Here is a 26,333-nt window from a genome sequence, read left to right on the forward strand (position 1 = left end):
GAGAGGAGGAAGAGGAAGAGGGAGAGGGAGAAGAGGAGGGAGAGGAGCCTGCGCGAAGTCCCACAGCCTCTGTATGGCAGACCCAGCATGCCGTCCCGGGCAGGTCTATTTCCTGCGGGCGGAGGTCAGTTCCGTCCCACCCACTGATCTCTGACCCCTCGCCCACCCGAAGCCCCTCCTGGAAGCAGGCAGGGCAGAACCATGCAAGGGAAGGCCTGGTCTGGGGCTTCAGGCCAACCGGGAGATCTGGCTCCGCTGGGGCAGCCACCCTGCATGCGGGCAGAAAGAAGAGCAGGCCTCGTTCATTCTGTCATTTCTGAAAACGCATTCCCGTCTACTTCCCACTCAAGGCCACGTGCAGACAGTGCGTCAGGAGATGAACATATACAATCATGAACCCTACAGCCACCCGGGTAGACAAGCATCCTTATCTTACACCCGGGAGGGAAACTGAGGCTCCGAGGCCGCCACACACACCAGCAGGGCAGCACCGGCAGGGGGACCGGCACCCTTGTTCTTGATAATCCAGCCCTTCTCTCTCCTGTTGTATTTCTCTAGAGACCGGGGACATTTTGAAGGCAGGAACTGCGTGTCGTTATTTGATCGCTGGATCTTGCTTGGCTCCAGGCAGACAAACACACTCAAGAGATGCCGGACAAATGAACTAAAAACAGCCTCCAAGTGGAGAATGTCGGGAAGGGTTTCAGTAAACACCCATTCGCTTCCCGCAATGAGAGCACTTTGATTTACGAGCAGGGCGTCCCGAGCGGCCCGCTGATCTGCGCCGGCTCCCGGGAGGGGCAGGGAACGCGGGAGGGAGGCCCACCATCATGACAGTATCGCCCGCTTAAAACTGGGCAGTTTCCGTACATTAAGTTAGCAACTGCCGGGCTCCAGCGCTCCGGAACTACTTGGGGATGACAGCCCCGCCGGTCACCGCCGACCTCTGCTCTTGCTGTCCACGGTCCGCCGGGGGCCGCCCCCGCCTCACTGGGGCCACGCTTTGGCCAGGACTCTGAACAGCAGGAGCGTCGCCTGGAACAGTCCCTGGGCTACAGAGGCCTGGCCAGGTGTGAGGAGGGCAGAGCCAACCCCCGGAGGGCCCCGCAAGGGAACCGGGACTCCTGGGCTCTCTGTGCCCCCCCCACGAAGAGTCCACTTGCTATGATCTAGCAGGCGTTTCTGCACCCTGATCATAGGCACCTGATGCAGGGTGCATTTTCTTACCATGACTGTGGCCATTCTTCAGCCCACCTGCCCTTCTGCACTGCGACCTTGCCTTCCCCCCGCCCCCCGCCCCCGAGCTGGCAGAGCCCACCTCCTGCCCTGGTTCGGGGCTGGCCTTGCTGGCTTCCGTGGCCAAAGGAATACGGCAGAAGTGATGTCCCAGGACTTCTGTGGTTTGATCGTAAGAAGCCTTGCCCTTCTATGCCGGCCTCCCAGGACGCCCAGAAACACTCCCTCTTAGAACCCAGCCACCAGGACTCCCACGTCACATGCAGAAGCCACACGGAGGTGTCCAGGTGCTCCATCCAGTGGAGACCCTGCTGGGCCCTCAGCCAACTGCCACATCAACCGAGGGACCAGCCCCGTCACATCTTCAGAAGATGGTCACATGCAGCTCACATCTGACCGCAACCACGTCTGAGATCCTCCTAGACGAGCCTGGTCAACCCACAGGACCGCGGGGGTAATGACGGGTTGGGCTGCTTTGTTATGCAGCGGTACGTAACCAGAGTAGCCCCCCACTGGTATTTACTTTCAAGTGGGGAAATTACTAGCATTTGTCATACACCTACCAGAAGCCAGACATTTTATTTGCTGGTGTGTGTCATTCGTTCATGCATTCATTCATTCATTCAACAAATCTCACAACATTATGAAATAGGGATTCTATTTTAGGAAGGATAGGCCAGGCCTTGTGCAAATTGCGCTGCTGCCCAGGCCCCCGGACACGTCAGCGGATCCCGACCCACCCATGCTGTGTGTCTGGGGTGGGCCGGCAAAGGCTCAGCTCCACACGGCCCCTCAGGATCCAGGCTAACAGAGGCCCTGCCCTCTGCAGCCCTTGGCCTTCTCAGCTGTTGAGATGGGGAGAGAGAGCGAAGCTTCTCACGGTCCCGGGCTGGAAGTGACCCTCGGCCCTTCCTCTCCCCCGCGGCCACGCCTGTTGTAAGGGGGCCAGGCAGTGGGCTCACCCGCACAGCCACAGAGGAAGAGGACCTGGATGTGGGTGAGCCCAGGCTGGAGGAGACTCGGCTCACTGCTGCCATCACAGGGCTGCCATGTCAGCTGGGGGACTGACCCATTTACCTCCAAATATACCAGCGTATCCTGGGACAGACTATGCCCCCCCCTTTTTTAAAGATTTTATTTATTTATTTGAGAGAGAGAGAGAGCAAGCATGAGCTGGGGTGGGGGGGAGAGGCAGAGGGAGAAGCAGACTCCCCGCTGAGCAGGGAGCCCGATGCGGGACTCGATCCCAGGACCCTGGGACCACGACCAGAACCGAAGGCAGACACTTAACTAACTGAGCCACCCAGGTGCCCCTGCCTTTTTTTTTTTTTTTTAAAGATAATAATGAGAGTAGCCACAGCGGGATGCAAGTGGCCTGTTGGTAAAACGCACAAAGATAACGCAGAGGAAGGGGCTCTGTAAACAGCAGAGCCCTGGAGAAAATGAAAGGAGCTTTGTTGAGCGGTCGAAACCAGAGGCTGATCTTTCTGAACTAGAAAGGGGACAAGCTCAAGGCCGCATGAAAGCCACGCCGCCTGCCTGGCTGCTTTGCCCGTTGAAAGGGGCTTTTTTTCCTTCTGCCATGGCCCACTGGGGTTTTCTGAAATGGGTCCATATTCTCCTTTGAGGTGCCTTGCACGAGCCCTGGAGGCTGACACACAAGCCCAGGGAAGCGTAATTGCCGCTCACAAGTCCCCCAGATGAAGAGCCAGTTACGGAGGGACGCAGGCCCCTCTACCCCGGCGGCGGCGGCCACCTCTGACGACAGACCCGCGGCCCGGAGGCCTCTGTGGGCCAAGGCGGTGCCATGGGGCTGCTCCTGAGGGGCCCACGGGATGGGGAAGGGTTCCCTCCAAAGCCAACCCCACAGCATCACCTTTAATCCTCAAGAACCAGATTTCCCGAGGGGCTGCTGGCGAGAGCCTGAGAGAGAGGGAGAGGGTCCCACGGGCACGGGTCAGCCTCACAGCGGGCCCCCAGGCCAGGCCCAGGAGCTCGAGCCCCCATTTAAAGGGCCAGGCTGAACTTGGGCCCCTCCTCCACCTGCAGAGCCGGCCAAGTCGCACACCTCTGCCCTTGGTCCACAGCCAAGGCTCCCTCCTGCCGGAGCCTGGGAAGGGTCTCTGTGCTTAGGGACCCACACAATCAGACTGGGCCACCGGGATCCCCTGGGTCATCCTTCCGCCCTGTCGGGTAACACATGCGCAGGTCCCGGGATGAGGACCCGGACCACTCTGAGGGACACTGCTCTTCCCTGAGGGGCTCTGCCCACAGAGTATAAATACGAAGCCAAATGCCAAGCACCTCTAGCTCTCCTCAGGCTGACTACCTGCTCATACACTGTTGGCAGGGAAAGGGGTGCAGGAAACAGCTCATCTGGGCCACCTCCTCCCCGTCAATGGGAAAATGGGCTTAGAGCATAATTAAAAGCCACCCAGCTCACCTCCACTGCAGGCTGAGGCCACCGCGCCGGGGACACAGGTAATCTCCGTCCCTGTGCTGAGCACCTGGTAGGAGCTCAGCAATCTCTATGAATTGTAGGAATGAATGGAGGTGTCCAGGGGCAGGGAAGCAACCACAGATGAGGCCGCGCTGAGCCCAGCCCTGTTCCCTATTAGAGGTTCGACCTTGCCAGTTTCCCTCTGTGCCTCAGTCTCCACACCTCAAGAATGGGTCCATCTATCCAGCTCCCTCATCCACAGGGTTTTGTGCAGATGAATGTGGCCAAGCACGTGAGTGACCCACAGTGAACCACAGGTGCCCCGCGTGCCCCCACCCCAGCTCCTGAGAGGGGAAGCCAGACCCGGACTCCGGGCCCAGTGCTCCTGCTTGTCCTGCAGGAACGCCGGGTCGCGTCCCTAATTCACACCTCCCTGCACTGAGCTTCCACAGGCCTTTCTGTTCAAGTTAGCAAATAACACAGGGAATCCAACTGGCAAGATTAAAGCACAGTTATGAATATGCATGACTCATTCAGCAATCAAACACCCCGAATCCTTTCCAGAAGAAGGGATCCGAGCATAATTTTCTGCCACATATTTAAATTCAAATTAGTCATTATTTAATGTTGGGACGAATCGCCGGAGAAGGTCATGTTTTTGGTTTAATGTTTTTTTCTTAATAAGCGAGGCTGACTCCCTGGTGGGGTACACATGCTCCGATAACACGTTCCTTTCTGTTTTTCTATTCATACTGAAGGCATGCCCCCTGGAGACAGCAGCGAACACCATTCCCCCTTTCTTGGACAAATGTCCCCCTACCCCCGCGCCCCCAGCCCCTGCAGCGACACCATCCCTCCGCCCGGTTCACACACAGATCCGCCGGATCTGCACGGTTGTGAGGGTCTAGATGGTCCGGGTTCAAATGTGACTCTGCCGCTTCCCAGCTGTGCAACCTTCCTTGGCCTCTCTGAGCCTCAGTCCCTCATGTGCAGAAGGGGGGTACAGTAGTGTCTACTGCAGAGGCCACTGTGGGCAGCGCTAGAGCACGGGGCTCACAAGGGTGCTCATGGCAAGGGCGCCCCCAGAAACGTGCCACTGCTGTTCTCATTACTAACACGGACAGCCTCCAGCCCCACCGCCCCGTCCTCACTCTCTGGGCTGTGCTCACCACCTGCTACTGCAACGCGCCCCCCGAGATGGGACACGTGCGCTCCTGCCAAGGGGAGCCCAGCCTCTGCGCCGCGGCGCTCAGGGGCGCCCATGATCCCACCTACCCTGCCCGACGCCTCCATCGCACACGCCCCGTGCACCAGGCACACTGAGAGGCTCGCCCTCTTCCAAACAGGCCACACTCCCCGCCCTCTGTGTTTCCTGGGCCCACAATGCTTATTCTCTTTGCTCTGAATTACCAATGGCCCCTAGAGAACTAACTCGATTTCTTTTTTTTAAAGATTTATTTATTCATTTATATATTTGAGGGAGAGAGGGCGAGAATGAGTGGGGGTTGGAGGAGCAGAGGGAGAGGGAGAACAGACCCTGCACTGAGCACGGAGTCTGACACGGGGCTCTATCTCACGACCCTGAGATTGTGCCTTGAGCTGAAACCAAGAGTCAGGAGTCAAGAGTATGATGCTGGACCGAATGAACCACCCAGGCACCCTGAGAACCAACTCGATTTCCACGTCCTCTATGAAGTGTCCTGACCTGGGCTGAGTTAGCAGCCATCTCCTCTGTCCTTGGAGGTAAAAAAAAAAAACAAAAAAAGCAAAAACAGAACAAAGAAGCCAAAAGGCAAAACAACACTGAAGCCTTGGCCACACTGTTTGAGCGTTCACCACACTGTGCAGTGAATGAATGAATGAACGAATGAATGACCGGCACATGTCAGTCTTCCCTGACAGCCCCCTCCCTCCTCCAGGGTGGAAGCCCAGACTAGTTCCTCACTGAAGGCGTGTCCGACCCCAGTTTTCCAAGATGGAAAACAAAAGTCCTCCGCAAGGACTTCCCTGGACTGTCGTGAGTCAGTGGGCCAGGCAAGGCAAGACAGAGGACAGAGGACGCTGTAGGCTGTCAGACAGACAGGAAAGCTCTGTCCCCAGGCGCTGTGACAAGTCCTGTGGGGCCACTGTTTACAGTTAAAGAAATTGGTTTTAAAGGCCCGATAAAGTGTTCTGTTGTTCCAGAAAAGCAATCCATCTTTACTTCATTGTTGCTACTGAGATGACAAATTGATTCTTTAAAAAACATATCCCGGCGCCGGCTTTCTGAGGATCGTCCTGCTGGTAAGAACCCAGTGCCCCAGGGAGGGTGCCGGAAGCGCCCTCGGCACAGGCCAGCTCTGCTCCAGGAGACCCCAGCCGCAAAGCCAATGCCATCGGACGGGCCCCTCTGCAGAAAGGGGGGCGGTGGCAGGACAGACTGTCCCCGACTCGCCAGTTCATATTTGCCAGGTGATGGGGAGGCGGGCCAACACGACAGAGCCCAGCCCGCAGCTGCACCCCGCCCTTCCGCACTGTGAGCGCCCGCGTGGGGCGCCCGGCACAGGTGACTCCAGCCAGGGTGGGTCTCTCTGGAAACCCCACGGGCCACCGCCTGGGTCCTCATCAACCAGCCAGCACGCTCAGTCTAGATCTGCCTCTGCCACTCACTGGTTGACTGAGGTTCAGGGAGTTAGCTAAAATCCCCAGGGCCTCAGCAACCTCATCTCGGGATGGCGATGATCAGGGTCCCTGCCTGGCAGGGCCATCCCAGGGACGGAACACGTTCCCGTAGGTGCTTAGAGCCAGGCCAACATCCATCACAGAGGCCCTGTTATCAGACATTTCTTCCTTTCCTCCAGGAAAGGACTCCAGGTTCTTAATGGACATCCGCGATGTATATCCCCAGAGAAGAGAAAACAGATACTCCAACAGATACTTCACAGCAGCACTGTTCACAACAGCCCAAAGGTGCAAATCACCCAAATGCCCATCCGTTGGTGAACGAATAAGCAAATTGTGGCATATCCACCCAGTGGGACATCATTCAGTCATAAAACCAAATGGCGTTGGGCCCCAGGCTGCAGTAGGAACAGCATGGTGAGGAAGGAAGCCAGATGCAAAGGTCCCATTTATGTGCGATGTCCCGAACAGACCAATCCACAGAGAGGAAGGATCCAGATGGTGGCCAGGCTGGTGGGAGGTGGGCTGGGAGGGGTGGCTCGGTGGAGATGAGACTGTTCCAGAACCGAATGGAGGTGGTCAGTCCACAACACTGTGAATGTGCTAAATGCCACTGAATTGTTCGCTTTCAAATGGTTAATTTTATGTTATGTGAATTTCACCTCAATTAAAAAAAAAAAACAGCTACTGCATAGAGAGGGTGACATTGATATAAGTCTAGTCCTTTCTCTTCAAGTAGAAGAAATACATGTTAATTAGTGACAGTATAGGAAAAATGTAAAGAAGAAAATAAAAATGAGATGTATTCTCTGTGCATACATTTTACTTTCAGAAAATTAGGAGATTGACATGCATATTTTTGGGGACCAGCTTTTCACGCAAGTATATTCCTGTAGTCTTAAATGTTCTTTGGAATCATGCTTTTAAGCATTTAAATACTTGGCCCTCGTGTGGATGCACCACACACGATTTAACGCGACCCGTATTTATCGCCACGGCTGCTTTGTGGCCAGAACCTGACAAAGGCCCTTGCACGCGGGAGTCCCCAGCACCCACGTCCTCTCCGCCCGCACAAGACACAAGCCACTTTGTCACCCACAGGGTGACCTACAGAGGAGGGAGGGGACAAAGTGCTGGCCGCGAGAACCTCAGAAACAAAGGGTCGGAGGCCGCAGGGGATGGCGGGCTCCGAAGAGAGGGCGTGGGGGTCTGCAGGGGATGGAGGCAGGTGTAGAAGGGACGGCCAGCAAGGTGGCCGGGGGAGGATATAAGCCCCCCTGGAGTCAGTCCCTCCCCTCTGTGTTCCGTATCCGCCCCCAAAACCTGGACTCCTCCCCAGGGTGGGGAAGTGTGGTGAGGCCACTTTACCAGGAGCAGGCAGTGGGGACCTGGGTCTGCTGAGCGAGCTGGGTCCCTCCTTCACAGTCACGGAGGCTTTTCTGAGAAAGGGACCTAAATCCATGCACTGGGGACTCCAGGCAAGCCGCTCGCCTGCCTTTCATCGGATCCCCTGTCCCCCTGAGATCTGGGGGGAAGGAGCAAGGTCTGAATCTCTGAGCACCTCTTGTCTCCAAGGACTGAAACGGCCCCGCTGAGTTTCACTTGCCATGTGCTTATTTCAGCCCCAAGGATGCTCTGGCTGGCTCTGGGGACATGAACAGAGCAGCCAGGAGAGGGGTGGGGTGGGGTGTGCATTGCAGTTCTTCCCCTGGGACATGTGGGGGCATGTGGGGGGGAGAACGAGGCCCTACTATGTGGGGTGGGGGGTCTGCCCTTGTGTTGGGTCATAAGGAGCCATTTCTCCTGATAATACAGTACTGGTTTTGTACCCGGAGGTGTTCCTTCTTCGTTCTACGGGACTAGCTGATTTAATCGCCACCACAGCCCGGGGAGATAGGAACCATCATGCTCATTTTACAGAGAGGGGAAGGCCCAGAGAGGTGAAGTGACCTGCCCGAGGTCACACAGCGGCAAGTTTAAGGGGAGGCCACGGGGCTGCATGCAGCAGCCTCACTGTAGGGAATAATAGCACAAGACCACAGAAAATGAGCCCATTGTTGCATTTGGAACAATGCTCACACTCAAATACTGACAGACAAGTTTTGTGGCTCCTTCCCACAGTCCTCCCTGGCCTCAGTTTGTCATAGGGGGGAGGGTGACGTCATATGTGGTGGAAGGGCCTGGTGACTTTCTGATCGCCTGCAATTATTCGGAACTGCACAAAACAGTAAGCACCGCGAGGCCAACGGGAGAGAGGCTGATCTGATTTTTCCTCCTTTCTTTGCCGGGAAAAGAGCGAGAACTAAGAATGGGACACTCTTGACTTCGAACCCCTGGTTGGCCACTCACCGAGCTGTGAGTGTCTCTGAGTCTCTGTCTCTTCATGGAGAATTGGGGACCAGAAGACGCCCTGCCCTGCCCAGCTCCAGAGGTCATGAAAACACCACTTCCTGCGGTGATGCACACAGAGGTGATGCACACAGAGTATTGAGTCCAGACCTCTGCCCCGGCCTCCCGTGCGAGAGCCGCACCTGGCCCGCAGATGCGCACCCCTCAGAGGCACGGGTGCCGGCGCAGGAAATGATGAATTCCACCTGGACAGGAATCCTGAAGACAGCCCACCCACTGCCGAAACACCAGAGAAAAGCCCACCGACGGCGACGCCACGAGAGTTGGATCAAGGGGACAGTGGGGGCAGCTCCCATGTAAGCTGAACGGACAGCTCTGGCCCATCAGGCAGAGGCAAGCCCTATCCTGCCTACCGTCTGCCACTGGGACCTAAGCCGGGACCACTGGGCAGCGTGGCCACTGACGTGACCCAAGCCCTGCTCCAGGACCCTCCCGTCAGCCTCTCCCCTGGGCATTCTCTTCAGGGACCAAAGCTCTCTGTGCACATGTGACAGGGGCTGGGGGGTCTGGCAAGGGGACCACTTTATCCTGGCCCAAGGCAGATGGCCCCCCAGGGGCAGGGCATGCTGTGTCTGTGACTTCTCATCACTTCTCTAAGACCAGAGAGGGAGGGACTCATCAAGGAGAAGAGCTGAGCTGGTCCAGCGGCGCTGTGGACACCCTGTGACAGAGCGCCATCTGCGGGGACCGTTCTGCCAGGGCCACGGGGAGGGGAGGGGGGGCATCCGAGCCCAAGCAGACAGCAGGGGAGCTAAGAAGATCTACACCTCTTTCTGCTGTGGGCAACGTTCTTCTTTGTTAAAGATGGGCAAACAGAAAACAGAAGAAAACACCAGCATGGTGTTTGTGAAGGGATATGACAGCCCAGTTGAAAGGAACATTACCCTCAAGATTCAGAGAAAAGCATCCTCTCTGAAAAGGACTTACCCCTGAAACCTGAAGAAAATGTAAGGAAACTCATGGCTGGCTTCTTCGGGCTTTCAGAGAAAGAGAGAGAGAAACGTGAAAGGAACATCTCAGGGTAAGAGCAGAACTAAAATTTCCAGAGTTGGGGCATGGGGGCAGTGAAAGGCAGAGTTTATGTGTAGAAAAGGAATCAGGGACAGCACAGAGATCCTTGTGGAATGTTCCCAGAAGGTAGCAGAAGACAACAAAGAAATAAAATTAACAGGAGGGGAAAAAAAAAGTGTCATCGGAGATTAGAGCACAGGGATCTATCCTCAAAATTGTAAGTGTTCCCAAGGAAGAAGCCACAGGTGGTCAGAGACACAGAATGAAGTCTGCACAGGAAGGAGCTCAGCACATCCCAGACAAAGTCCCCAAGGGGACGCCGGCCCTCAGACCCACCTGGGGGAGATACTTAACTCCAAGGAGAGAGAAAATCAGGCAAAATGAATGAACAATCACATCGGCCAAAGACACTTCTCTAATCTTAAATATTAGGCAACCACATCACCCCCTCCAGATGTTTGAAATTCTATATCCCGTGCGGGCGTCATCCAACCGTGCTAGAGTCAAAGAAGAATCCCAGAATGCAAGACCAACACCCGGGTCAGAAAAACCTGACCTCGTCCCCATTTCTACCACTGAAGCTTTCATGGTACTGCCCTCACGCATCCGCAGCATCAGCATTTGAAGATGTCTGCTAGCCAGCTGACGGGAGAACCACAATTACCAACCCAGAGGGGGACGGACACATCAAATGGCAGTGAGCTCACGTGTGGGGCTCACAGTCTCAGCAAATGGGATTCTAAACACTGAACATGCTGCAGCTCACTCTCGAGCACAGAGATCCAGGATAAGGAAGTAGTCGTGTAATGACCACTGTCTGTGAATTGTGTCTGTACAACCCGGAGGAGGTAGGACACACAGGACCCGGCATTCTGCTGTTGGCTCAGGAGGTCAACAGAAGCCCAGAGAAATGAGCGCCCGATGCAGAGGGGGAGGCTCCCCTTTGTCTCTGGGATCCAGAGGGGTGGCCAGGCTGACCTTCCTCCTCCAGCTGCTATCCATCCTATCCATCTTCCCTCCCACGTGCCGGCCCAGACCGTTCCTTTGAAGTCCGGTGGCTTTGAGGTGTGGGGCAGAATTGCAGCCCACATTAGGGGTGACAATTCAGCCCAATCCCCATTCTTCCCCGAGGGAGCCCAGGCCTCCACATCAGGAGGCATTTCGGGAAGATGCAAGAGCCTTCACGCCCATTATGTCCATTTCCTGCTGAAGATCACACGGCCCCAAGGGGGAAATGACATTCTCCAGATTTAAGCGATTGTCTCAGATCTTTCCTTTCCTCCCTCTCTCTTCTTCGTGTCTGTCTAACAAAGCGGTTTTGAAGACCTATGACACATCAGACCAGAATAATGTCATCCCTTTCCCTGTCAATGTGGGCACACTGAGAAACCAAGGGGCCCCAAGAATCACAACAGGCTACTTACACCCACCTCCCTCCGGGTTTTGCAACATGCCGTCCTTATTGTGATGACACCCCCTAGCGCCTAGCATCAGAGTCTATAAACAGAGCCCACGTAATTAGGCTAATGACATCGATTTTCTCGGTTCAGCTGGGTAATGGCAGCATTTACTCCACGGTGGAAAACTCACACAGTCTGTTGCAGGCTGCAGAATTATGATGCTCTTGGAACTCTGCCTGCAAACCTACCCAGACACAGATTTACCCACTCTGGTTTCTCCAGAGAGTGTCTGAGCGCCTTTCTATCTCCTTCAGCCCACCAATGCGCCGAAGCATCTGGTTCTTCTCCGCGCACTCTTTCGGCTTCCAAAGCCCGAGCCCTGCTGGACACAGACCCAGCCAGAGTGTCCGGAGACCCCACCTCCAAGATCCCTAACTCTCCGTTCTATCCGCACCCCCTCTGCGCCTGGACTCGGACACCAGTGGCACTCCCATTCTCGCCCATTCTTATTGGTTACTGTTAATAACAACAGTTGATTCAGCCAGCATTTATGGACACCTGCTACACGACAGACACGATGTTAGGGGGCAGCACGTGGGAGGTGATGAAGATGGCGAGGCTGCTGTAACACAAAACATTCTCAGCTTAGAGTCCGCAGAGCACGGCCACAGATACTATCTCAGTCCTGAGCGTCCAGCCCCTGGAGCAGGTCTTCTGAATCCTATTTACGGGTGAAGAAGCTAAGACAACAAGGGGAAGGGCTACACATGAGACAGCACAGCAGAGGCTGAATCCAGGTCCTCCGGCCCCAGAGCCCAGGCTCTCTGTGCCGTGCTGAGGCTCAGAGTGAGATCAACCACACGGGAACTTCTGCATGCAAAGAGCCCTGACCTGAGGATGAGGCCAGGTTGTAGCCCCACTTTGTTGTTACATGGCTAGGTGGCTTGGGAGGACTGAGCCTCAGGGAACGGGGGGACATTGGGATGCATGGCCCTCAGCATGTTATCCAGAGCAAGCTGCCGGTGATGCCTGTCCTCTAAGGCATCTTCTCTGGCAGCGCCCCTCAGGTCATGGGAAAAGAAATCACCTAAGGTGGGGTCAGAACGATGAGGGGCAGGTGTGCTGGGCCCTTCTGCAGGCCCTGCACCTCCCCACAGAGGCAGCTGCACCCAAGGCTGACCTGGGCAGAGCCATCTCTGGACAAATGCTGGAACTGGTGAGTTTGCCAAGGTCCTCAGGAACCTGGAGCCATTCATCTTCACGTCAACACATGTGTATCAAGCACCTGCTACGTGACAGGTCCTGAAGCCACAGCTCATCCATGCTCAACAGTGAGCCCAGAGTGGATGGGGACCTGCCATCAGTGGGGTTGTGGGGGGAGGCAGTGAAGTGGCCCTGATTAACTGGGCCACTCAGACTGCTTCTTGGCTAAAACCGTGGCTGTCGTTGTTAATACAACTGTCTGGCCCAGGTAGTGAGTTTTCAGTGCAAGGGGGCATTCAAGTAGAGGCTGCACATTTTCTTGCAGGATGTGGTGTGCCCAAGGAGGGGGGCTGGAAAGCACCAACATTGCCTGAGGGTATCCCAATCTCAATCTTCTGTGATCTTTTCAATTTTAACAACCTTCTATCTGACAGGCAAAGCCATCTAGATGTCCAAGTATCTGGGGATGGATATTAAGTTGTGATAGATGCATGGTTTTTTTTTTTAACCATTTTATGTAAAAACTGTGGGAGGCAGTGTGGTGCAATGGCAAGATCATGGCCTTTGTCATTAGACATTCATCAATTCAAAACCATCTCTGCCTCTTACTGAATTGTGTGATCTTGGGGATCTCTGAACTTCAGTTTCAACATTGGCAAAATTGGGGATAATAACACCTTCATCTCAAAGTCATTTTTGCATATGAGAAGCAGTGTCTGTAAATAGCTTAATATTATGCTAAGAACATAACACATCTCAAATAAACAGTAGCTAACTACAAAAATGGCTACATTATCTTTAACTGAATCACAGATTATTTGAAGTCATTAAAATGAGGCTTACAAAGCATTCTGAATAATGTGGGAGAATATTTCCATGATGAAACTTAAGACTATAAAAGTGTCTCAACTATATAATCAAGATTCACAGAAAAAAAGACAAGAAGGAAATACATCAGAACATTACAAGAGACGGTCTCTAGATGGCAGATTTACAGGTAGCTCTGTTTTTCAGTGTTTGAGCTCTCTATAGTGAGCAAGCATTACTGTAGAGGGGGGATCCGGGACTCGGATTCTGGGCAGGTTTCTGGCAGCAGGAGTCCATGCTGGGCTCAGGAGGGCCTGGCTGGAGCTCCCAAGGGCACCAGCTGGGCGGCCAGAGAGACTCAGCTGGGTCAGCACCACGGACAGCGCTCAGGGTGGCTAATGCCCTGGTCTGCATGGGGGCTCCTGCCCTGTGGGGTTTTGGGGGCCGCAAAGACCAGGCCCGGCTACTATTAGGCAGGTTCCCACATTCCCGCAGCACCGGATGTCACACCAGCCAAGAAGATGGCAGATGCCTTGTTGTTTCTTTAGGAAGGGGTCTGCTATAAACGTTTCATTGAAAAGGCACTGACTGTGTTCTAACAAAGTAACAGTAACATAGGCAGTCAGGTGAACAGCAGAACATACTGACAAAACCTCTACTCCCTCCCATCCTTGTCAAACTGGGTATCATTATTGTTGTTATCTTAGTTTTTTGCCAATGTAAGGAGTAAAAGGTATCTAGTTGTTTGGTTTGCTTTTCATTAAGAGGCTGAACATCTTTTCATTTGTTTATTAAAATTTGTATTAGAATTTGCTATTTTTCTATACAATGCCTTTTAAATGTCTTTTTCCTTTTTCCCTTAAAAATGCTTCTTTTAACTTTTTTTTTTTTAATTAAGGACATACGAAGGCCAGAAGTCTTTTGTGTTAGACTGATCTGGGTTTGATTCTCAAGTCCACCCTCTCTAGCTGCATATACTTGGGCAACAACTTCTTTTCTCTGAGATGCAGGTTCCTCACCCGTAAAATGATGATGTGTCTTCCTTGTAAGGCTGTTGTAAGAATTTTAGTATAAAAAAAAGAATACAACCCAGCATATAGTTATTACTGTAATTTGGGAGTGGTCTCCCATTGTTCTGTACCTCCTAAAATTGAGATCGACATTCTGTCCCACAGGTCTCTAAATTCTGCATAATGCAGGAATTTCTCCCTACTCGGGATTCAGGATTCATACCCTTGACATACTTGGCTTCCTTCTCCAGACACTGTCCCAAGCCCTCCCACATCTCCCCAAGCCCCCCTGCTATTTGAGAGCATCTGCTGTAGCCCCAAATAGCTCCTAAACAGGTAGACAGTAAAGACTATCAGTTCCTCCTCGAGACTTTCTATGGGAAACATTTTAAAGATCAAGAAATAATTTTGTAAAGAAGTAGGTTACTACGCAAAGCAATTTCTACCAGCTTAAAAAAAAAAGTATTTTTTGTCTATTTGTGTAGAAAATGACAAGTTAATGTACCATAAATTGGAAGGGTTTGCATGAAGCCTGAGTTTTGGCTGCACAGCTGGTTTAACCAAACAGCCATTTACATACATACCTTCAGGAGCACACACATCTAACTGCATGTTCCCTCCTCCTTGCCTCTGTTCGCCCTCTCCCCTCTATCTGGAATCATGCCATTCTGCTCTGGCATGGACAAATCACACCCAGCTCTTAACGATAAGCACAGATGCCTCCTCTTCCAGGAGGTAGAAGGGATCTTTCTGTACAAACTCCTGGCACTTTGTGTCTCTGTGTTCTGGGAGCCCCAGACTTGCACTGGTTTGTCTCCTCTCCTAGAAGGTGAGCTCCCGAAGACAGGCCAGGCCTCATTCACCTCTGCATACTCAGTGCTTCATAAAGGCCCAGGAAAGATCAAGTGCTTGTCAAAAGTGCATTCCATTGGGAGCCAACATGACGTAAGAGACATATGAAGAAACACAGCCCGTGTCCTACTGGTCCTTGGACCTTGGGGACACTTGAGGCAGTCCTAAAAGATAAATGGGATCCAAAAGGGCAGCCTGGGGAGGTCAAAAGAATAAAGACCAGTGTCCTAATTCTGGCTCCTCTAAAGATTAGTTATGTGGGCAAAATAAGTTCTCTGGGCCTCAGTTTCCCCAGCTATACCATGGGGATAACAATGCCCACTTCCAAATGTTGTGAGAATGTCATGGAATTACATACAGGTATGCGTGTCGGGGTGGAGGTGGCCTAGCCAAGTGCATAGAACTTTCTAGGTACTCAGTGTATGGCCACTCTTATAAACATTTTTTAAAAATCGTAATACAAGTAAACATTAAAACTACCTACACGTCATCACTCGTGGATGGGAAAAGGGAGCTCCTCACTGAGGGGTGCAAACCCACGCGATAGAGTCTAGGATTTGGGGGTGCTGGGGGTGCTGGTGGGACACGTGGGCATGCTCAGGATCCATAAGCACTGAAATTGCAACTACTGACTCATTCATTCATTCATTCATTCATTCATTTCACCACGGGAGAGATACAGAGACTTGTGTGCGGATGGAATGGCAGCAAGTCCGTCCCAAAGAGCCTTGACATCTCCCTCAACTGGACTTTAGAGTTAGCAAGGGGTTAACTTAGGGGTGAGGTGAGCTTGTATCCAGTAAACAGAGATGTCAGGGTTAAATCACCAACATTTCACAGAAAGTAGGAAATTGAATAGGATTCCAGGACTGGGGGAACCTTTGAGACCAGGTATTCCACTTGTTCCATTTTATAGATGGGGAAACTGAGTCCCAGAGCGCTCACAGGTCTTAACCAAGGTCATTAGCCCTGGAGTTGGAACTGGAGCCCAGATGTCTTCTGAGGTGCCCGGCACTCATTGTTGGCTTTGTTTGCCTTCAGACACACTTCAGATGCACAGGAACTAAACACTCCCTTGAGCATATAATCAAAATTAAGAAAACTCATCAACTGGCTCAGGCTTAGCAGGACAAATTAACTGGAAGTAATTGTGATGGATAATTTGGTTGTAATTCACAGAGGCAGACATGAGCTGCACTTCAGTAGAAAAACTTTGAAAGTACTTCAGATCATAGTACTTTTCAAAGTACTTTAGTACTTTAGCTCTTACCTTGTCTGACCGCCTGCCTTCACCTGTTAGCCCACTTACCTTCACCTGTCTGCCCAGCTGCCTTACCTGTCCATGAACTTGCCTTCACCTGTCCATCCACCTGCCTTACCTGTCTGCCCACCTGCCTTACCTGTCTGCCCACCTGCCCTCACCTGTCTTTCCACCTGCCTTACCTGTCTGCCCACCTGCCCTCACCTGTCTTTCCACCTACCTTACCTGTCTTTCCACCTACCTTACCTGTCTGCCCACCTGCCTTACCTGTTTGCCTACCAGAAAGTTGATGTCAGAAGTTATAAGGTACCGTCTTTGAGGCACCCTGTCGTCCTTCCTTATACCTGTCACCTCATCTCCCCCTTTTCTGCTCTGGACAAATGCCACAATCTCCCACCTGCAGCCACTGGAAGTCCACGCCCTCTACTTCGTCTTTTGCCACGGTGGTTGGGGTCCCTCCAGAGCCGCCACCCAACTCTGCTGGGACCCTGCCTCGGCCTCTCCTTGCTGGACTCTAACAGACATGGCAAACGGGCTGCCGGAAGACCACATCTGCCCTCACAAGGTTTTGCCAGTGTGACATCTCATAGGAATACCCACAGTTCTCAAAAGCCTGAGGCGACAAGCCGCATCCCCGAACGGAGTTGAGGAGCTGCCAGCTCTCAGGTGGGGCACGCGCTCCCCTGCCACGGGCCTGGCCCGCACCACAGCTGGGCCAGCTCCGTTCACCTACAGCCCCCGCCCCACCCCTGCAGCCTCTGGAGTTTGCAGCCTCTAGCTCTCCATGACAGTCTCGAGCCCGTGCTCCAGGACCTTCTTCTCTGACAGAAGCTTCATTTTCCAGATTCTATTTCTCTCTGTCTGCTCTTTCTCTCCATGCCTTACACCTGTCACCAGTTCCCAAATAAGCAAATCTTTGAACACAAGTTCTTCAAATCTCTTTTTCCAGCCAACTCCTCTTCATTCCTCAATGCCCAGCACAAAAGTCACCTCTGTAGTAAGACACACAAGGCTGAGTACGACTCCTCCTCACGTACATAGTGCTTGGCACTCAGTAGGCATCAAAGGCTGTTCTCACCTGACTGGCCCTTTCCTACTGCTTTCTTTTGCTAAATCCAAGGAGAAGCCAACTTGTCTTGTAAAAAGATCTTTAAAAAATGATTACTGAGAGTAAGCTCATATTTTTAGGATGAAAGGACTCACTAATAGGGCCCTACTGGCTTATTACTGTATGTAGGCAACCAATTCCTCCCCATGATCCATGGGGCCAGGAGACAAGGTTTTTTCTTTGCTACAATGACATTTCAGCTGAGTAGGTAGGTGGCTTTGGTCAGAAGGGGAATACTGCTGGAGTGGAACTCTCTGGTGCCATTAATCCTGCTTTCTGGGAGAATATTCTGACACTGGAGCTCCCCCTGTCCTTTCAACTCGCCACCTCTTAACACACACAGCTGTGGACCAGTCATTAAAATCTTGTTTGTTCACTGAAATGTGACTACCCCCCCGCCGACACCCACCCAGAAATGTGACAGTCTTAACTTTATCAATTCATGAGCCAACGGAGCTTTTCAAAAAACTAATTTCTTAATTATGAACTCAGATCATTCATTTGTCAAATTACTGAACAGAAACAGAAACATCAAATAATTTCCGTTCCTTATCCCTCGACAAACACCTCACCAGTCAAACACGGACTTCCGCTTGATTCCCCTCAGAACAGGAAACAGAGGGCAGCGTGGATTCACCGTCCCAATTGCAATGTATAAACACACGGGTGAATGAGGCCTTGGATGACCGAGGAATGAGAAGAACGCCGTCTGATCTGGAGGCGGCTTAGCTGAGCACTTGAAATGCACCAGTGTGAAGGAGGAACTGCTATGTTATAATTTAACTTAATTGTAATTAAGTTAATTTTAATTTTAAAAACTATTTTGATTCGCTTATTAGAAAACAAGTATCTTTGGAACAACTCGGGCACGCGGGTCCACTTTTCCAACTGTAAATTTTATAACTCTAAATATCGATCAAGTACTCCCAAAGAACTTTTAGTGGCTAAAGAAATTGAGATGTGCTGTAAGACCAAAATAGAAACTGGATTTCAAAGACTCAGTATGAAAATAAAGTGTAAAAGATCTCACTGATAATTTTACATCAATTATTTGTCAACATTGAAGGGGTTCGGAGCAAGTCTTGCCAACATGGGCCACATTAGCATGTGGACTATTTTCAGCTGAAGGTAATCGAGACCCTGTGGGCTCCAGGGAAACTCCAGGGCCCCTCCCTTAACTACCTGGAAGAATCTAAATGGAGGATCTTCCCCAGGAAGAGAGTTAGTACAGAGATAAATCTATCTGAGAGACCCATGTGCAGGGCAAGGAAACATGGAATCACCAGACACCTGCTCCTGACTGCCCTGTGAATGCCCTCCTCCCCTTTGCCCCAGGCCCCCATCCCATTCCCTAGCTCAGGATGGCACCGATACCGTGTTGTGCCTTTCTGACTTGGACCCTCTCATGTATGGGCAGGGCAGGGGGTTCCCGAATGTACGAAATTAAATTTGATTTTCTTCTGTTAATCTGTCTCATGTCAATTTCTTTTTGTTGTTGTTGTTGTTTGGTTTTGTTTTCTCTGTATAGTAGAGATATGGGGCTTGAACTCATGACCCTAAGATCAAGATTTGAGGTGAGATCAAGAGTCGGATGCTCAACTGACTGAACCATCCAGGTGCCCCATTAATCTGTCCCATGTCAATTTGATTCTTAGACCAGCCAGAAGAACCTTTGAGGGGTCAAGTAAAATTTTTCCTCCCCTACAGTTCTGGTGAGCCCAGCCTGCTGAGCACGGCTCACCCCACGGCGGCTACAGTAGAAATACGTTGAATCTCTGACAGCTGGCCAAAGGTCAGAACTCCCACAGCAGATCCTGGGTCTCTACCTGCAGAGTCCAGAGGAAACAGAGTGGTGAGGGTCATTTTGACCCTTTTCTAAAATTTAGAGAAGCAGAAAATGTTGGGGGAGTTAGCTCCTTGGGCTACGTGACTCCAGTATTTCGTATGAGTACTCAAGGTTTTTATCCATCCTTTTCCTCCCAGAAATGGCCATTATTTCTGTCTGCTGTGTTGTTCTATGTGCTGAGCGCTTGGCGTTCTGGCCTGGAAAAATGCCCTCTCTGATCTGCTGGGCAGAGGATGGGTATCAGCATGCATCTGGTGGGCAGCCCCATAGGCTGTGGATCTGACAGTCTTTGTCTGACTGTGTCAGGATCAGAGATCCCAGTCCATGAGAAGCTGTTGTTGTCTTGACCTTCACTGTTAGTGCTAGAAAAATCCCAGTGCAGGAGAACCTACCCAGTGTCAAAGATGAGCGGGTCTGAGACTGGAGGCATCCCATTTTCATGGGAGACTGGAGACCCCTCACTACCTGGGGGACAAAGGCCTTTGCTTTCTGAGACTGGCTTTGATAAGAAACTTTTGGGATCATGGGGGCTGCATCATCTGCACCCACACCAGGGATGCCGCTTGCATCCACGGTAAATAAAGATTTATTCTGAGCCTGGAAAGTTACCTCCGGGCCATTCCATAAAAAGGTTTATTGGCTTGAGTCACTATTGACAGATCCTACTCCTCGATGGCCAGATGACAGATCCTTTGAATTGGCTGTTATTTGAGCGAAGAAAAAAATTTTAGAGAGCTCTCATCCTAAACAATTTACTGGCACCTGTGGAGAAAACAAATTAAAAAGAGGACACAAGGAAATACAATAACTACTCTTAGGGACTCCCTTAACATGATGAAAGAAGAGAAATTAGACTTGGAACAAAAAATAAATTCAACATAAAGTCCCCTTCTCAACATCTGGCCCCATCTGCCTGTTTCAGCTTCTTTTTTTTTTTTTTCTTACGAGATTTACAGAGAGTGCCGCAGCCTCGTCTCCAGGCCTGGCATCCATGGGTTACTCATGTACAAGCTGAAAGCCAAGAGGTGGGCTTAGCAGAGGCAGTGGGACAGGCTCCCCGCACTGGGCTCTGTAACCAGGCTCCGCCAGCTTCCAGCCTTCCTATGCAAGGTCCTTCGTGGATATAGCCTAGACCCCCACCGGAAGAATAAATGTCCCCTGGACAGCAGCAGATCTTTTTCAGGAGATTCGACCAAATTTGGAGAAGGATTAGAAAGATCGGTAGCAACTGCACTACTAGGTATTTACCCAAAGGATACAAACATAGAGATTCAAAGGGGCACGTGCACCCCAATGTTCATAGCAGCAATGTCCACAGTAGCCCAACTATGGAAAGAGCCCAGATGTCCATCGACAGATGAATGGATAAAGAAGATGTGAGATAGATACACACACACACACACACACAATGGAATATTGCTCAGCCATCAAAAAATGAAACCTTGCCATTTGCAATGACATGGATGGAACTAAGCGAAATAAGTCAGTCAGAGAAAGACAATTATCATATGACTTCACTCATATGCGGAAGTTAAGAGACAAGACAGAGGATCATAGGGAAAGGGACGGAAGAATAAAATAAGACAAAATCAGAGAGGGAGACAAACCATAAGAGACTCTTAACTGGAGGGCAGGTGGCTGGGAGGATGGGGTAACTGGGTGATGGGCATTAAGGAGGGCACATGATAGAATGAGCACTGGGTGTTATATGCAACTGATGAATCACTCAACTCTACCTCTGAAACGAAATGAAACGAAACAAAAGGAAAAGAAAAGAGAAGATTGGTAGCTGCTCACGAATCCCCCTCTTCCCCCTGCCCAGAGGAAACGCATGACCAGAATTTCTCCTAGGCTCTCTTACACATGACCAGGCGATGCTCAGAAACTGGCAGAAGAGGAAAATAAAATTTCATGATGCCCCCTCCTTTCCAATTCCAGACCCATCTGTTACTGATCCTCTCCCTCCCAGGGATAGCTATGGCCCTGCTGATGGTCTCACTTTGTATCCTGAGAACCTGGCTTGGGCTATGCCTGCCTTGGGCATGTAGGTTGCTGGCTCTTTGTTTTGGCTACCTTCGGGAGTGACTCTGGATCTTGGGAAGGTTGTACCCTTTGCACCCTCTTTGGGGACCCCTCTTATACCCAAAGAGGAGGGAGGGGTTATTCATCACTGCCAGAACATTTGCTGTTTAGCCTGGCTGAAAACTGGCAAGATATTTAGAATATATTTTTTAAGTAGCCCTGTAGTTAAAAGTTAGCCATACTGGAAGCTGATATTCAGAACGTGATTGGAATTTTTTAAGGCCTTCTCCCCTAAGTTAAAATTAGAGCTATGGATCCAATGGGAAAGAAGCAAATTGAAGATAATTGGGCGGGGAGATCAACCTAGGGGATGCAACCAGAGGGATTTCTTAAGGGATTAAAGGCAACTGTCCTTATCCTGCAAATCTTTGCAAAACTAGAAATACAGCCTCAGAAATAATTCAAAGTCGTTTAACCTGTCCTTTTTATCAATCCCAAAACCCTTCCTCTTTATCTCAAAAGCCTTGTAAGTATTGTCCTTAGGAATCCAAAGTCCTTCTTAGAGAAACTGAATGCCTTTGTGATAGAGATTTTCTACCCATATCTTCTCTAGGACCCAAAAGTCATTCTTTGAAATACACACTTTAAGGAGAGATTTCTTTCTTTCTTTTTTTTTTTTATAAAGATTTTATTTATTTATTTGAGAGAGAGAGAATGAGAGACAGAGAGCATGAGAGGGAGGAGGGTCAGAGGGAGAAGCAGACTCCCTGTCGAGCAGGGAGCCCGATGCGGGACTCGATCCTGGGACTCCAGGATCATGAGCTGGGCCGAAGGCAGTCGCTTAACCAACTGAGCCACCCAGACACCCCGAGAGATTTCTTTCTTATCAGAAAAGAGAGACAGACAGATAGAGGGAAAGAGGACATCTTTGGAAATGGGGCAAATGAGCGCATACATTAGAAAGTGTAAGATCTCTGTTTGCACCTGTTCATGTGTGTCCACACCCATGTGTTGTGGGTGTGTGCTTGGTCTCCTACCTCTGGATGGCACCACCAGAAGTAATTTGTAAAATACCTCCACAGAGTTGTCTTGAGACACGAGCTTATAAGGCGTGGCTGTTCTAAAACTCTCAGAAATTATAAAAACAAACCCAAGTGTTCTTCAAGTTCACGTGATCTAGGATTAATCTCTAATAAATAAAAGCTAGTTGAAGGGTGCTGGTGTAGTGAAATCAGCATGCCGTTAGAGTCCTCAGCATTAAATCTAATCCTTTTACGCTACTTAGCTTTACTAAAAGTAAAATCAGCTCCTGTCATCTCTGTTAGAGGGCTTGTCAGTCGGAAAGACAACATAAGCATAGCGGTGAGCTGTTTAACGCTTTGTAAAATTTTCATGACTGATCAAAACACAATTGTTAAGAGCGAGTAAGTTGAATAGACGCACATTTCTAAAACAGTTTCCCCAAATCTTTCTGGTAATAACCTGAAATTTCAAATGTTGCTTTTAAGTGATGAGTGAAGTTAAATTCATTGCAGATCCAGATCAATTCCAAAGAAGAGAAAGTACAGAAACATTAATTGCTAAAGAAGAATTTAAACTCCCAGAAATAATAAGGGAAACATCTCTGTATGCAAAGAGACTGAGATATGTGCTTCTGCTAAGAAACGGGATGAGGAATGGAAATGATTTTTTTTTTTTTGTGGTTGAGGGAAAAGAAAGTAATTTTGTCCTAAAATAAGTCTGGCTATTTAAAAAGGGAAAATACAGAGTCTGAATGTTAAAAAAGAAAGTTGTAGAAGGCTTGTGGGAAAGGACTCCTTGGAAGGGGGTTCCATGCACAGTCAGGACTGGCCAAGACAGGAATGAATTTAATCAAGTCAGTGAGCTTTAATACCACAAGTACACTTGGCTCAAGGTCACAGTTTGGCTTTCTCTCCAGAGGCTGCTAAAGGTTCAGTCTGAAGATTCCTTATGGAAAGTTCCAGCAAAGCGGATTTAAAAAGAGCCTATGTGGCCCATCACCATTCTCGCTGCACTTCTGCAAGTTGTCAGGCCAAGTCTGTTTGAAACCAGACTTAGTTTGCAAACAAATTAGTCTTCATTTGTCTATCTTTGGTGGAAATGAGGGTAGGTTTTATAGAGAAAAATCATGTCTCTGCAACATACCGTGCTGGGTAGTAGATGATCCTAGTTCAGATGAATGGTCTTTGAGGGGCTGTTATTTGCCTATAAACTAGATGAGACCCGGGGCACCTGGGTGGCTCAGTCAGTTAAGCGTCTGCCTTCGGCTCAGGTCATGATCCCGGGGTCCTGGGATCAAGTCCCACATCAGGCTCCTTGCTCAGTGGGAAGTCTGCTTCTGCCTCTGCCCTTCCCCCTGCTCATTCTCTCTCTCTCTCTGTCTCTCTTTCTCTGACAAATAAATAAATAAAATCTTTAAAATAAACTGGATGAGATCCTGAATTCTTCTGATGTGCTCAAATATCTGCCTATGACTCTCCAAACTTACATTTCCAACTCTCTCCCATCCTTTCGACTGTCGCCGTCTGCCCTCGCTCCATCCGCAGCTGCTTTGAGCCTGATGTCTAGAAATCCCGCCGACAGCATTCAGACACGGGGTTTGGAACTCGATCCACAAACTGGTGTTTTTCTTTCGTTTCCATAGAAATACCTCTTATTAATTACCCAATTGCTCGCACAATCGAGGCCTATCTTTGGGAACCCACCTGCAAGACCATTTCGTGAAACTGGTCACACCAGTTTAACTGACCTGACCTACTCTCAGGACTGAGGCTCTGAACAGGACGGGGAGCAACCCACCCACTCAACTTCTGCACCACGGAACTTCCTTCGAGTTTCAAAAGCTCAGTTGAAGGGGTTCGGAGCAAGTTTCCCCAACACGGGCCACATTAGCACGTCGACTCTTTTCAGCTGAAGGTAATCGAGACCCTGTGGGCTCCAGGGAAACTCCAGGGCCCCTCCCTTAACTACCTGGAAGAATCTAAATGGAGGATCTTCCCCAGGAAGAGAGTTAGTACAGAGATAAATCTGAGAGACCCACGTGCAGGGCAAGGAAACATGGAATCACCAGACACCTGCTCCTGACTGCCCTGTGAATGCCCTCCTCCCCTTTGGAGCCCCAGGCCCCCATCCCATTCCCTAGCTCCGGATGGCACCGATACCGTGTTGTGCCTTTCTGACTTGGACCCTCTCATGTGGGGGAGCGGGGGGTTCCCAAATGTACGAAATTAAATTTGATTTTCTTCTGTTAATCTGCCTCATGTCAATTTAAATCTTAGACCAGCCGGAAGAATCTATAGAGGAAAATTTCTCCTCACCTACAGCATAATATTGCATTAAGTAAAATATACTGTGGAAAGCAACTGCATTGTTTCTCCTTAATTTTTGAGCATGGCTTTCAGAAACCTTGAAATTATGTATGTGCTCACATGGTATTTCTATGCACTGAACCAGCCTAGAACTTAGGGGGAAAGCTGCATGAGGTCTTCTCATGGACTCTTCATTTCACAAGAGCGTGACTGTGGTGGACTCCAGGGACCACGGCCCTCCCCCGTGGCCGCCCTCCCTCGTGGCCACCCCCTGCTATGGTCTCCTGCCTCCAGCCCCCGGAACCTTCACTGTGTGACATTACAACTGGGAACCCTCATCTTCTGTCTCACTGTCACCTTCACTTGAAGGTCAGACCACAGGACCTGCAGCTTCTGGAATGTCCAAGGCAGTAGGCCCAGGACAGGAAAAGCCACCTAAGTCAGGTCAGTAGGTGGCAGTTTCTCCACTGGACAAGGAGGCGATGGTAAGATGAAACGAGCCCTCGGATGGGAAAGCCTTTGAGGACTGTCACACTCACTCAGGGCATGGCTGAGGACAGCCGATGGCAGCGTGGCACGCAACATCTCTCACGCCAACATGGCATCTCCACGGACTCAGGGAAGCGACAGGGTCTGCGGCTGATGTGGGCTGACCTTTAAAAGTCCTGCCCTGGGGGAGAAGGATCACTCTGCTTCCTCGGTGAGTGGCCGGCTTCCCTCCCTCCCTGCTCCTCCCGTGTCCCTCTCCCCCTCCCTCCCCCTCCCATGTTCCTCTCCCCCTCCCATCTAATGAGAACAGCCCCATCTGCTGCCCTGCCCTGGCGTTCTGCATAACATGCGGGTGTCAGAAATGGGGGGGGGGGGGACTGTCAGAGGAGCAACTGTAGGGTGTGGGTGGGGGGTAGGGGAGCAGAATTTCATCTCGTTCTTAAAGACCTGGACACCAAGAACTCACTGTTCTCTAGTAAAGACAGGCATCTGGCTCTGAACAAGCAAGCTCACGCTGTCCCTCCCAGGGACAGGCCCTCCTCCCAGCCCATCTGTGCGGATGGTGACGCAGGTCATCAAGGTCACCGTGGGGAGAAGGGGGGAACTGCACAGGGGCGTCCTGTCACCGAGGCAGAACACAAGGGGCTCGCACACAAGGAAGAGGATTTCCAAAGGTGACAGGTGCTTTGAAGAAAAGTAAGCAAGAGAAAAGAGAAGGCCTGGCGGAGGGGAGGTGTGCCAGTTTGGACAGCTTGGCCACCGAGGGAGGTCTGGGGGAATCTCTGGGACAGAGGGCTCTGGATGGACGGGCTGGGGCAGCAAGAGGAAGGCTGGTGCCTCCCAGGAACAGCCCGGAAGCCGGTGGGACACCGTGCGCATGCAGAGCCTGGCCCCGGGGGCCGGGACAGCGGTTTGAAATCCACCCTACGCGTGAGTTACCATAAAGGGGCCGAGAACCTTGCAGCCTGGCGGAGGCCAAGGGCTCTGACACAGCCTCCCGGGCATGCTCTGCATGAGGCTCGCCTTTGTCCTTCCAGTCCCGTGAGCTGAGCAGGAGCGTGATGTGCAACATGTAACTAGCAGAATTCAATGTGTGCTTCCATTTGATCCGAAAAATGCGGAGCCAACTGGCTTCACCTACTCAGCAGCGAGACTGACACGGGCACCGCAGCTCCACCAAGGCCCGGCCACCGTGACCTGGCGACATTCACCTGCCCGGGGGTGTCCCTGAGGTGGCTGCCTTTATAAG

General features: G+C 51.0%; 1 protein-coding gene across 1 annotated transcript in view; it reads right to left on the reverse strand.

Annotated features, from left to right (window-relative positions):
• Window positions 1-26,333, reverse strand: part of SORCS2 (sortilin related VPS10 domain containing receptor 2) — a 448,684-nt gene that overhangs the window by 109,288 nt on the left and 313,063 nt on the right. The window lies entirely within an intron of this gene.

This window comes from Phoca vitulina, unplaced genomic scaffold (genome assembly GCF_004348235.1).
Source record: "Phoca vitulina isolate PV1807 unplaced genomic scaffold, GSC_HSeal_1.0 scaffold85, whole genome shotgun sequence".
In the NCBI taxonomy this organism is placed as follows: domain Eukaryota; kingdom Metazoa; phylum Chordata; class Mammalia; order Carnivora; family Phocidae; genus Phoca; species Phoca vitulina.